Source organism: Seriola dumerili, unplaced genomic scaffold (genome assembly GCF_002260705.1).
Source record: "Seriola dumerili isolate Sdu_G_001 unplaced genomic scaffold, Sdu_1.0 BDQW01000044.1, whole genome shotgun sequence".
Taxonomy (NCBI): domain Eukaryota; kingdom Metazoa; phylum Chordata; class Actinopteri; order Carangiformes; family Carangidae; genus Seriola; species Seriola dumerili.
Window position 1 is genome coordinate 3,814,337 of NW_019174299.1, and position 14,107 is coordinate 3,828,443.

At 39.8% G+C, this 14,107-nt stretch overlaps 1 protein-coding gene across 1 annotated transcript in view; it reads left to right on the top strand.

Annotated features, from left to right (window-relative positions):
* Nucleotides 1-13,172: 13,172 nt before the first annotated feature.
* Nucleotides 13,173-14,107, top strand: part of LOC111217752 (speckle-type POZ protein-like) — a 90,448-nt gene continuing 89,513 nt past the window's right edge. Inside the window, exon 1 of the mRNA XM_022739734.1 lies at nucleotides 13,173-13,237. The gene's annotated coding sequence lies outside the window, so the exon portion shown is untranslated. The remainder of the gene's footprint in view (nucleotides 13,238-14,107) is intronic.

The window sequence follows — 14,107 nt, forward strand, 5'->3', positions numbered from 1 at the left end:
TACAAAGCTCGCTGAGAGAGATCCATTGGTTTCTATCTTTGGTCTTCAGCACATCATGTTTACCAGCTTCAACATTATTTAAACACACACCTTTGCAATTAAAATGGAAACATGCAAGAACATTTTATTTTGGTGGTAATCACCTCTTAGTCAGATGCTGTGGATTATACTGTAGGTTCAGCAGTGCTACAGTAATGTACCCAGTTCTTCTTTAATTATATTTCAGTCAACAACTGTACAGTAAATGTAAAATGCATAAATTCCTGCACAACAGAGTCAACCCCCCTAAACAGACGCTGGATGATTGGAAGAGTTAATGCATATTCATGAACTGGGAATAGGTTGACTCACTTTTATGTTATATCATCTCTTGCTGATTGATATAATCAGGCATAGAGATTGCTACTCATAAACGTGGATAGAGAAAAGAAAGACAAGTATTTATTTCTGTGACAGTGTTGCCAAATATTCCTTTAAACAAAGCTTGTTTTTTTTTTCTCTTTCAGATGGGTGAATTTCAACTTTGAACTCTTTTTCTTTCTGCGTGTTCCCGTGTTGGCTTGCTCTCACTGTTTACCGGCATCTCACTGGAACAATGAGGATCAAAGTGTGTCTGGCTGCAAAAATCTCTGCTCTCTCATTTATGGGCTGTGAGACAAGTGCCTTCTTCCTCAGTTCTACTATTACCTGGCTCCACACTCCTCTGCTCACATGCACCGGCTATATTAGCTGATGGCATGCTGTCTGGAAGCGGGTAATCCACTGGGGACCTGCTCCTACTGTCCCCAGCTGTCTATATGAATTAGTAACACACAGTGCCTCTAATGCTAGCAGATCACAATCCCAGGCACAGCAACATCTGTGCACATCTGCGTACATCAGTGTGAGTCTGAGAGTCCTTGAACTTAGCGGGGAATTTGCCCTAAGGACGCTCGCAACTGTCAGACAACCTGTAGGGGCGCTCTCAGGTTTAACCTACATGTCTTTTAATTTACTTGTCCTGACTGCTGCCATATGCAGGGGGAACGTGGAGACAGTTGCTGTGTGTTCAGGTGAAGTCTTGAGTTTCTTGTGTTGACAAAGCCCTCCTCCTCACCATCCACCCACCACCTCTGCTCGACCGCCACCTCACCCAAGAGCCCTGCCTTGGTCTCTTCTCATCACTTCTTAAACGATCCCTTCCATCTCCGTTTTCTATTTTAGTTTCCATCTGTTTGTTTATCTCTCTCCCTCTTTCTCTCGCCGCACAGCCCCTTTTTTCTCCTTGCAGGCAAACAGAAGCATTGCCAAGAACAGCTCTGCTGGCCTGCTTAGAATTTACATATGTAAATGAGAGCCAGAGTTGCTCGTAGATCTGCAATTAAGCAAACAGCTGAAGCTTACAAACAACGTCGGTCCCATTACTTTACCAATAATAGAGTTTCTTGTGCGCTGATTTATATTGCTAACCCCATTACCTTCTTTCTCCTGCCTTTATGCAGTTGGTTGAAGATAATGTCCGGGACCAGACTTAAGGTCTTTGATTAGTGGAGCTGCACAATGTGTTGAGGAAGAAAAGAAGCTCTGTACTCTGTCTACAAAACACAAAACACAAGCTTGACTTCCTTTTACTGCAGTAAGGTTAGAAGAGCTTATCAGCATGTGTTCATCAAAGCAGTGAAAATCTATTTACATGCTCTACGCTGCAAAGAAAACACCACTTTTAATGAGTTGCAGAGGTCAAAAGTCATGACCGAGATTTAGTTTTTATACCATCACACATTATATCCTGCATATATGCAACCCAGATCTGTGTCAGCAATACTTAATGTGTAAAAAAAAGGCTCTTTACTCATTCATTCTGTTCACATTAGACCAAAACAACCTGACTGTCTTGCTGCAGTATACTACATTCAAGGGTTCAGTTACAGTTAAGGTTACAAGGTTACAGTTGTCAGATGTGAGAACTACAGCATTATTTAGACACAGCTACATCCTATTGGAGAGTTCTTTCTTGCCATCTGTCAAATATAAGTCCAGTATTTGTTTGGGTTTCAGCCCAGTTTTGGTTGGCAAACTCCAAAGGAAAATATATGCATCTCTTTGGCTTGCAAGATTTCTTCTCTACTAGGTTTCTCAGCAAGTTCTCCCCACCCAGGTAGTTTACAGTTGTCCAAAATGTACCTGTGGAAAACCTACCTGAACCCACTGCATTAATCAATTTTCAAAAATAACAGCTAGAGCCAATCTGAATAGACTCAAGCATAATTAGACCCAATTAGACCCAATCCAAAATGCAACCCTCACAAACAGACCCTAACTGAGACAGAATATCAACACCTGCAGCAGCATGACGCACTATCAATTAATTAGAGAAATTAGCAAGCAGCCGTGGTGGACAAGAGCAGCAATATAATAGTAATGTCCTACGAATGAATGGAACGTACCAGTAACTAAAATAATTTGTTCATATGCTTCAAAGACTATATAAATAAGAAAGATATAAATAACTGAAAGTCTTATTTTGGCTTTGTGCACCAACAATAAAACATTTGGTAGCCAGCTGGGCTACAGATAGACAATTAAAGCCTGCAGGTGATTGTCATGTACCACATGAAGAGAGCTGATACTGCGTACGCTTAGGACCATTCAGATCCACTCAGGTGTTGGACATGAGACCTGCGGCAGGAAAACGAGACACTACTTGACCCAATTAGACTGAACAGAATTTGGAACTCCTCCGACTTAGGTCCTGCTTCCTCAAAACCGAGAGGACCCGTGAAGAGAACCCGACTGCAGACTGGTTGTGAGGATTGTCAGTGGGAGTGGCAGCACTATATTACTACAGCAATATCATTGTCACAGTTGTGAAGATGAATAAACTGGAGATTGGAAATTCCAGGTTGATGATCAATTTAATCGTTTTGGCCTTATACTGTTACTGCACTGCTGGAACAGCTAATGTCATGTGACCAAATTGATCAACATAAGCATTGTTAGCGTTGTTAGCAAGTGTTAGCATGAGCAAAATTGTGTCTACAAACAATACTTTTGAATTTCCCACACAAGTTGCTTACTAAAAAATAAAACATAAGGTAAATGTGAAGCTTATAATCATATTTAAAGTTAGAATGTTTAGCATTTACAGTATATGCTGCCAGGCTGACGTGATATCAGATAATTGCATCTTGGAAATCTTACAGTGAATCCAACCCAGTTCCTGACTTGGATTTCCTTGCAGTAGTTCTGCTCCACAACACTTTTCCCATGCATAAAGTTTCTGCCTGTCTGGGATCTTCTGGACGTAGTATTATGATACGGCATCTTGTGCCAACTGGAGATAAGGAGGTCGGTCTTGTTATTGCACTCTGGTAGCCCCAGTGCTGTTCAGAAGTTTATGTGTGGAGATTTGAGGTCACTATGACCTGCCCCCTGTGTGAGGTGAGTGAAGGTTCTCCAACAGCACCTCCTTCCCTCCTTCTGGAAGATTCCTCTACAGAGGGAATCAAAGGAGAGATTCAAAGTGCGTTTGGTGGTCGAGGGAGTCTGAAGTAGTCAATCCAGGTCATGCATTCATTTTGTCCTGATCTCTTTTTTTCCCTCTCTCTCATGTTTCTCTGACACAAATACACAAATACTGTACTCTTTTTTGCAAAAACAGATATGACTTATCAGCTGCACCATGCTGGAAAACTAATTAGACTGAATGCAAAAAAAAAGCAAGTGAGAAAGCTTCAATAATGGACTCAAACTAAAAATTTAGCAACAAAATCAAGAATATAACCATGAAAATGAAGCACATTTGGAATTATTCATGTCCAAGTTAGACTTGGACGTGTAAGAAGTGGTGTCTTCACAGGTCTCAACAAAAGAGCGCCAGATAGCTAGTGCTGGAGTTCTTACTCACACTAAGAAAGCAAAGCACAATACTACAGTTCTCAGATCAGTACAGACTACCTGTATGTCAAATGACTGATATTATAATTGTCATGATTTGCCATGGCAGACATTTTATGTTTGACTTTGTTTTGGATTTTATCCAAACTTCCTGTTTTATTTTGTCGTTGGTTTCCTTGTGTGTCTCAATGTTTTTACTTCCTGGTCCCGCTTTTCTGTTTGGTGATTGTCTGCCCCGCCCTAATGTGTTTCACCTGTGTTCAATCACCCTCGCCTCCCTTGTGTCTATATAGTCTCTGTGCTCCCCTTTGTCTGTTCATGTCTGGTTTGTCCTCGGTCTGTTCATGTTGTCTGTTCATGTCGGCTGTGGTATCCTCTGTGTCTCCGGTTGTTGTTCCTTGTGTGTCCTCGTGCTTCGGTTTCCTGTTCTGTTGGTTCACCAGTTTTGTAAGTTCTTCGGCTAATAAACTTTTTTGCACTTCATCCCCATGTGTTGGCTGCAAATGGGTCAGGCCTTACCCACACCGTGACAAAAATGTTTACTTAACTATTTAAGGTTTTGTCCTTATTTTGGTCGTATATTTAAGAAATCACTTAAAGTTAGTAAAACCATTGCACAAAAAACCTTTAGGTAAGATTTTCCTTACAGTCTGAGTTAAGGTTTCCTTATATAAAACAGTTATAAAAAAAAAAAAAAAAAAAAAAACAGTTGCACAAAACACCCTTAATTTCATCTTGAAGGTTTCCTTAAAATGTTCACTAAAGTATTTAAGGTTTTATTCTTATTTTGGTCTTGAATTTAAGAAATCACTTTAAAGTAAGTCAAACCATTGCATAAAAGACCTTAGCGACTAAAGTAATATATATATATATATATATAAAATTCTACTTATGTATATAAATAAATATGGATGAGTTTCAGGAGCCTAAGAGGTCGGAGTTAAACAGGTATTATTTCCAGATTGTATGAAGGCTTCAAGACAAAAAAATCTCATACCACAGAGTATGGTTCAAAGGAAGAACAGTAGAGCTACTGTAACTTTCAATGGAAATGCACCTTCTCACACACAGGCAATATGGATGGAAGTGTCCAATTAAGTTTGTTTTATTAACCCAAAGAAAACCTGCAAATCCTCAAAACCTGTCTCAGGTTGTCCTGGGCTGGTTTCCATAAAAAAACAAAACAGCCTTTATAGTGAATACACCAAACATCTGGAATGAAACCTTTGCATGATGTTAGGTCTCGACTAAAAGCTTTTTTCTTTTGCTGCTGGTCTTTATTGAAATTTCTATTATTTTTGATTAATTTCATGCTCTTTGTCTTTTGATGTCGACTTAAAGCCTTTTCTCACTTTATATTACCTTTGTGTTTCAAAGATGCTGTACAAGTAAACTTTCTTCGCCACGATATGAAATGGTGGAATTGGATTATGGCACATGATGAGAAATTAGGCCCGAGACTGCTGAGATGTTAAGTGTTACAGTCCCAGACCTTCTCTAATAGCGTGAAATGAGAACAGATCTGTTAAAGCCTCAAAGAACACAGAAATGGGATGGGATTGGCTTTACGCCGTCGTACATTACCGCCCTCACACTGATAGGCCCTTTATGAGACTTAATTAAAAAGTCGATGGCATCTTTAATGGCCACAGCGCTGGTTGTTTTTCTGTGTTTTTAAAACGCTGGTTCCCTAATGACCAGAGGCAGCCTCATTTGCGCAGGGTGGAGGACAGAAACATGTTTCGACCTGTGGCATGAGGTCATTATGCCCCAGCTGTGTCAGGAAAACAGTGCACTGTTTTGAGCAACTCCACTGTGCTTTATCTGCTGGTTAGTGGGCAGAAAATTGCATCTAACAGGTGGACGCCTTGACAATTACACCACCGCGATGGAGATGAAGTGGTTAAATGAAATGACAAATGGAGTGTAGTGTTGGCGAACGCTGCTCGGTTTGTTCTTCGTGCCGTGACTTTTCTGCTGTTTTGTCTCATGTCCTTGTTTATCTTCTGAATAAGAAACAGAGTAATAGTGCAACATGTTTGAGACGGAGCCAAAGCCTTGACAGACAGCCAGTGTCCTCTCTGTCTCAGAAACGACTTTAGCTGAAGTTAATGATGGCAGTTTGAAAGACACAGAGAAAGGCCTCTTGGGAGGAAATGTATTGAATCCTATACTGGTCCACTGATTTTGCTTTTTATTATCAATTGTAGCTTCAAACAGTGTTGGAAATGTGTTACCAATTCAATTCAATTCAATTCAATTCAATTGTGCTTTATTGGTATGAAACTTTTAGAAAGACAATGTCGCCAAAGCATCAAAATACAATTTCCAAAATACAAAATACAACAAACAAGACCAAGATCAATATACATGTATGTATCAATTATATATTTACAGTATGTAATTTGTGTGTGTGTGTGTGTGTGTGTGTATGCGTGTGTGTGTCCAGGTTATCCACTGTCCCTCAGGTTGTGATATGTTGATATATAATGGAGTATTTTCAATTTTTCCATTTAGCTAATTGAAATTTGAAAACACTGACCACATATTCTTTTGATTCTTTTGTGTTGTCCTTGTTTGTGGTCAGTGAACCTGGGCCACGTCAAACTCTGTCCCTTTGCAGCTTCAGTTTGGACCATTCTTCATTTAATGTCTCTCTTTTGAGTCCCCCAGTTTCATGGAACAACATTACCAAATTTCTAGAGTACCCCTTTGATCTTTGATTCAGCAATTTCATATTGAAACAAGTTGCAGCATAAAAAAACATTCAAGACTTTGTACCTTAATGTGCGCTTGTGTCTTCACATGTAGTATTTCACATATTTTCTTTTCTTTATCCAGAAAACCTCTCAGCCTCTATATAACCCTTTACGATGCAAATGTTGCTATGCAAGTCAGTGCTGGAGGGGAATTGGCTTTTGGAGTCAGTCAAATTGAGCTGCACAGCTCAGCCTCTGACAGCCTGAGAAAAACAAGCATCTTTCATTCTGGTTATGTGTCTCATACTTTTCATATTGGAGTTGTTAATTAAGATATTAATAATTTGGTTCACTGAGGCAAACTATGCTGCCGGCAAGGATGTGCTACTTTCAACATCACAATTTGCCTAATTCAGAGGAGCACATCTGCAACTGTGCAATTTTTCAGTGCAGCATTTATTGCTGACATAAAACCATCATTAGCACGTCAATGTTAACCCTTGTTGTCATCAATGCTTGTAACCAAAATTCAAAAATAACAAAACATGAAAAATGACTAAAAACAATTCAACTAAGAAAAGAAACGGAGTGGAAAGTAAACTGAAGATATCATTTAACACAAAGGGGGAGATCTTGAGTCTAATGTGGTAGATGCATTCAACACTCTTTTTCATAAGCTATCAATTCCCAAGAGGCCTCAGTCGCTGCCTGCCATTGTTAAAAATATATTTCCACCTTGATATTTGACTTCATTTCCAGCCTGCTCGAGTCTGACATTAGCAAGGGACTAAGCGTCAACAGCTCCTCTTTCTCCATCTTACGAAAAAAAGATCCTCGTTCAGAGCAGCGAGCCTGTCTTCCAAAGGATGCCTCTAATTGGAGGAGAAAAGGCTTTTTTTCTGACAGCACTGGAGATTTCAAATAAAGCCCATTTGCCAATGTAAGGAGTCATTAAACATGTCATTAAATCCAGCTTCTTTGATATAAGTAGATGAAGCTCTGGATCCCATTTGGTCTTTGGAAAGGATGATGGAATTTAAACTGGGCTTATGGCAGTCAAAGAGTCACGCTTGACCTGCCACACACACACACACACACACACACACACACACACACACACACACATATTGACACACATAAATGCATGCACTCCCTGTTCACACACAATGTGTGGGTGTGTATTGTGTGCTCAAATGAAGACTCTTAAAGTCTATCATTTTCATACAGGAGGGCACCAAATCATCCCATTACTGAAGGAAGAGAGTATGACATTCAGCCACCAGAAGACAAGTCCTTGATGTTCTCAGACTGGTCACGCTCTTCTGTCTGACTTGCACTTCTTTGTTTCACTGTTGCAGTTGATTTTTTTTTTTTTTTTTTTTTTTACTCAGTGGTCTGATTTGGCCTGCAGCGAGCGGCTGGTAAGTCCCAGCGGAGATGTCGGCCTAAACAGCCGGGTCTGAAGTGATTATGTGAGTGTAGTGTGAGAGATTCCTTTAGGGCCTGTGGGAAGCCTGCACATTCTTTGTTGACAGTAGCAATGAGAGAGAGAGAGGGACTGAGGGAGAGAAAGGTAGAGGGGAAGGAGATGATCTAAACAGACAGGAAAAGTGCTGGAGTCTGGGAGATTAAAGGTACGTGCTGATATAAAATCCCTCTTAGCAGTAAGCTATTAGGGTTTCCTTTATTTGTTCATCCACGTATACAAATAGCACCAGTTCTGCCTTCATGTAACTGCCAGTTACATCTTATAACACTGTCAGATTGAATTCAGGTAACCTCTCCAGTCATGCTATGTTTGTGCAGTCACCTTATGTAACTTTATATAACTTACATTATAATGTAAAAGGGATTTTAGAGTTTGACAGAAGATAGTGAAACCCTCCTTCTCTTCTATGATTCTGCTCTGCATATTTTCACTTTGAAATCTTTCAAATCTCACTGCGCCTCAGGCTAACATCAAAACCAGTAATTAAACACCAAGAACGCTCCATAAAGGTCTATAACAATTAATAATTCACATTCATATCATCTCACTGTGTCTTTATATGTTTAGCCCTGCAATCAAATTGAAATGTTCCTTTTTTTTTCTTCACTGCCATTGGCCTGTTTACTCTAAAAGCATGTCCTTCAAGCATCTCCTTCTCAGAATCAAGGAGCTAAGCCGTAGAAAGGCGAGCTGTCGTTTATCGCTGCCTCGCAGACAAATCCACTCTAAATGGCTGGTGATTTTCACTCATTGGCTCAATAATCCATTTGAGAATTTACTCAGGGACACAGACACATTGTTGAGGTTGTTTTTTTTTTTTTGCTTCCTTTTGAACAGATTCCTCTGTACACCCTCTTCAACTTGAAGGAGACGTGTTTAAACAACACAGAAAATGGAAATGAATGCACACGCACAGGCATTTCAAATCAGGGTATAGTGCTACGCTGCGCAGCGTCACAGAAGTTTAATAACTCAAATGGCGGCGTGTTTTCAGATGTCCTTGTTGAATCCAAGGCCAGAACTTGGGGAGGGAGACCTGAGTCACACATGGATGGATCTCTCTCCAGTTGTTTCTCCTCATTTAATCCTTTTCTCTGCCCTTGTCTTTGCATGGATCCACCCCGATTAAAGACTCGGCTCACGCCGCACGAACATTCGACTCCTCTTACTTTTTCTTCTTTGTCTTCTTCCGCCACCTTGCTCCTTTACCCCGATGCCTTCACTGTCCACTGCAAAGGCTACTGTCCCTCCTCCCATAGTGCACTGTGGTAATTGAGTGAGAGCTGTGGCCCTGGAGTCCTTGTGTAATCCACACTTTATAAGCACTCTAATTGAAGTGCAAATTCAATACTCCCTCATCAGCCTTTTACTGGCTGTGCCTTTGCCTGCACCCCTTAGGTAATTACGAGGAGACTGGCAGTTCAATCATTTTGTGGAAAATAATGTAACAAAAACATAGCGGCATACACCAAATCATTTTACCGTGCAGAGGGTGTGATAGCTGGGTTACTGGAGGTGAAATACAGGAAGAGACAAAATACCTTCAGCTCTGTTATCAGGAAGGTAAAACACCAAAAACTGTGTGATGGAGAATATTAGAGAACCTTATCTGAACACAACATGGGATTACTCTACACTCACATTTCCCTTCCTCTTGTATTGGTTTGACTGGATGCAAGCACATAAGCAAGCATGTGCACGTGGATACATGCACAGCACATGTACACTCGCACAATTTTCTCTTTTGTATAGTTGCATAATGTCAAATGAAGTGTGCACACGCGTACACACAAACACACACACAACACACGCACAGACTCACACACACACACACACACACACACACACACACACACACACACACACACACACACACACACACACACAAACACTTATAAGTGTATTGGTTTTCCTATATTACTGTGTGTGTCTCTGTGTATCTGTGTGTGGGAGTGCAGTTTGCAGCTTTAATTAAACTTCCTCTATTTTCTCTCAGCTTGTCCCCATAGGGCCCTGTCTTCTTCCCGTCCACATGCTTATTTATTTATAATTGCATAGAACTCTGAGGAGCTGAGCCACGGCTGAACACGGTGCCAGACCTGTGGAGTAAGCTGGGATTGTCACACAGTAATACAATTTCATGTACTGAAACATCCCACCGCCTGGGAAAATTCCACATTATGAATCATGTAGGGATGCACTGTACATTAAACAACAACAAACAGGAAAAAAAAAAAAAGAAATTTGGATTTTTTATTATTTACAATAGCAGAGAAGCAATACAGAATGTCAACACGTGATGTATATAATTCAAAACTGTGGGGACGTGGACTGTTTCACACAACAGATGAGCAAATTCCACCTGTGAAAGGAGCGTATGAATATTACCACTGCAGCATTGTTTCCCTCAAGAGATCAAACATTCCCGAGAGGAAAACAATCCAGGTGTCATAACAACTTTTCTCTTCTCTCCTTTATTCAATTGCCAGATTTTTTTTTGTTTATCTTTCTAATTTGCTTTGCCTTAAACTAAATATCCCACCAGACAACCTTTTGGATGAGCATCACAGCAAAAATCATAGTGCATCCCAAGTGCTTTTGTTGAAGTTGGATAAATGTGATTTAAATCTTCAAAAGGGAAAATCATATTACGATATTCTTATAACACTGCGAAATTGCCAAGATACCCTACATGGGCAACTACCCACATGTGGTGACTTAATATCTGCAACACTGCCTACACATCTGCAACATAAACAAGGCTGCACACCATTTATTTCATAGCCAATTTTGATGCTGGCATCAGAATCGTAATCATATTATAGCACATCTTTTCCTGTCATATCATCAGCCCAGTAAAGCTGCAAATCTATACAAAGAGACTGTACACTAATTTATATTTTACATTACTCTCAGTATGTTTTTTAATTGCTTGAAGCATTATCTCCTGTATACCCACTAATCTTGCTTGAATCTATTTCCTGCTGGGACGACCCACTTTCCTGAGGGCAATAATTCACAAAGACCACACATGTGGCAAAGTTCCTGCATTTAATAGGGTTTGCCCTGAAAAAAAAAAAAAAAAAAAAAAAATCCTGAATGTATGCTAAGAATGATCAGAGTTCTGGAAATAAAGTCAGGCGATTACCTGTGATAAAGAAATTTTTTTTATTGAAGACATAATGTAAATCACTAATAACCCAGACCCAAAGGAAAGCGCTGCATGCTGTAATACAGACAGACTTATCTTTACTTTTAGATGTGGCTTCAACATTGATGTCTGGCTGCATTTTGTTCACCACATTATAAGAAATATCAAATTTTATACAAGCTAATGTATACATTTCAGTATCAAGATCACTTAAATTTCACAACTATTGATTATTAGTTAGTCTAATATAAAATAAACTGAGAGTTCCCAAATAGATAGATGGTCTTTATTTGACAAGGAGGGACATTTGTTTTAACATTAAAAACATAAAGATACACACTATGAGACAACATAGAGTTGACCTATATGTTTTTAGTTCTACTTGTACTGGATACCCACATAAATACACATGTACACATATATACACACAGCCACCCACACATCTACACGTAATGTCATGCTGTGTAAAAAAAAAGGCCCTGCTGAAAAGCGCCCTACATTGTCTTGATATGGTGGAGGGTTCTGCTGTTGAGGTCTGAGAAGTCAGGAGCCTAAAGATATCACTCACTTCTCCTGTGCTTTCAGTTCCTGCCCTTGTGTGCCTCCTGCTCCCTTGATCACCCTCACCTGGTTCCCACCTACTTACCTGCCCTCGGTGTTTCCTGTCAGTCCAACTTCATTGTTCCTTTTGCTCTCTGCCAGTTTGTATTTGCTGCTCCTTACGTTCACCCTCATGGTTTGTTACTTTGCTTTGTTACTTGGTTTTTAGATTTTTGTCTGCTTCCTGCCTGCTATTGTTTGCCAGTGCTGGATTGACCACCTGTGTATGACCTCCTGCTTTTTGAGTAAAGACACTGCTTTTTTGAACTTTCTATAATTCCTCCTGTGAATTTCTCTTCTTCTGAATCTCAGTTAATTCTTGGATTCTTACAGTATGTTTGACACTGCTAAGATTGTTTTTGTTGGAACAATAACAGCAGAAAGGGTTATTATTATTCACTATTATTTACATGTCTGTCTGTCTGTCTGTCTTATAATCCGTTCATTTATGATTATTTTGTGTCTCTTTCAGTAACATTGTGCAGGTGGACCAGAACACATTCTCTCTGCCACCGTTGGTAAAAATAAAATTTTAATGTAGCATCAGTAATAATATCGGATTGGATTTGGTTGGCAGATACTCAATATTAAGAAGCTCTGATCAGTATCAGAAAAAACAAACATGATCTCTACTTTTAACTGAGCTCTGTGAATTTCCAAAGTGAAATGGCAACAGTCACTTCAAACAGAGGCTCTGACCTCAGGGATCCTTGAACCCTTGGGCCCCTTGGTCTGTGTGGTAGCCTCATTCAATGGTAACAGTATATATGATGATCATCAGGACAGTACATTAATATTTACTGTGTATAAACTTAGCTTCACCTCCATCAGCAACAACAATAGACAATAGACAACAGCTTTTTAGACAATACTGCATAAATAATAAAAATCCAATAAATCAATCAATTTTATAATAGTCTATATCTTTGACAGGGGCCATACTGCTACATAACTAATACTTTTAATACTTTTATGGACTTTTACAAAACAGAGAACTTTTACAATATAAAAGTTAGTGTATAAAGTAGAGAGTATTTTTATAGTGTAACATTGCTACTTTGGCAAAGGAACTGAATACCACCAATACCACTGCTCTCTGGTGTATTTCCTGCTACATTTTCCTCCTGGGGATCAATTGTCCCATCTTAATCACCTCTTGAACAAGTAATCTTAAACTACACAAATATAGACTAACCACAGTCGGAATATCAGTGACAGGGAGTGTCCTGGTAGAGACGAGTGGCAATTTAAGTCACAAATTTATTTGTTTTTCCAGTGAGACATTCAGAGTCCAAAACCAAAACAATCCCAGCATGGCCAAATGCTTATTACGCGTCTGTACACGTCACAGTCTCACCCGGAAGTGCTGTGACAGCTCTTGTCAAAAATCCTTCATCCCTTTTGTGGAACTGCGAAACAAAGGTGAGTTTTAACGCTATAAATTTAGCTCTTCCCGTATTTATTGCTTGTATATTATAATATACCTCCCGTATTAACGTACGTTTAAAGTTTGGGCGTGCTTTAACGCTGGCAGCACTTTTACAGAGCTTCAATATTAGCCGCTAGCTGGCTAATGTTAGCAGGTTAGTAACGGCTCAGGTTTCATATTTGAGGAGTCGAAGATGTAAGGGCGACTTTTCGGCTGTTTTTTTTGTCATTTTATGTGTCCTACTGAGGTCTGCTGGTTGGATGTGGACGTCACGGCAAAAATGATCAGTGGTTAAATTTCCACAGGGACATGCAAAATAACGAGCCCACTATAAGAAGACATGTTGTGCTATATCCCCCGGCTCAGCCTGAGTATCCTGCCAAATAGTGACCACCACAATAGTTTCCCCCCTCTGTTGCTTCTCCATGCGCAGTGCAGGACAGCTGCAGGTTGCACCATGCCAGACAGCAGCTGAGCAGAGAGAGTGGAGTCCAGCAGGAAGGCTACTGCAATGCAGAGTGAAGTCCTAATGTCACCTCTGCTACATCGTTGGAAATGAAGTGGTCATGAAGTGGACTTAAGCCACAGACAGACTGATGAAGTGGGTTATTTATTTAAGCAGAGAAAGAACAGTGACTCAGTCATCAGGATCAATATCTGATTTAAGTCACAATTACATAATACACATAAAAGACTAGGGCTGCAACTGAAGATAATCTTCATTATAATTAATTTGCAGACTGCTTTCTTGATTAATCGTTAAGTCTATATGCTGTCAGAGAGGCACAAAACCCCTTAAATGAAGTTCCCTGATGAAGACTGTAAGATGTAAATAGAAGCTCCAGAAAAAGCTTTTAAGTGAT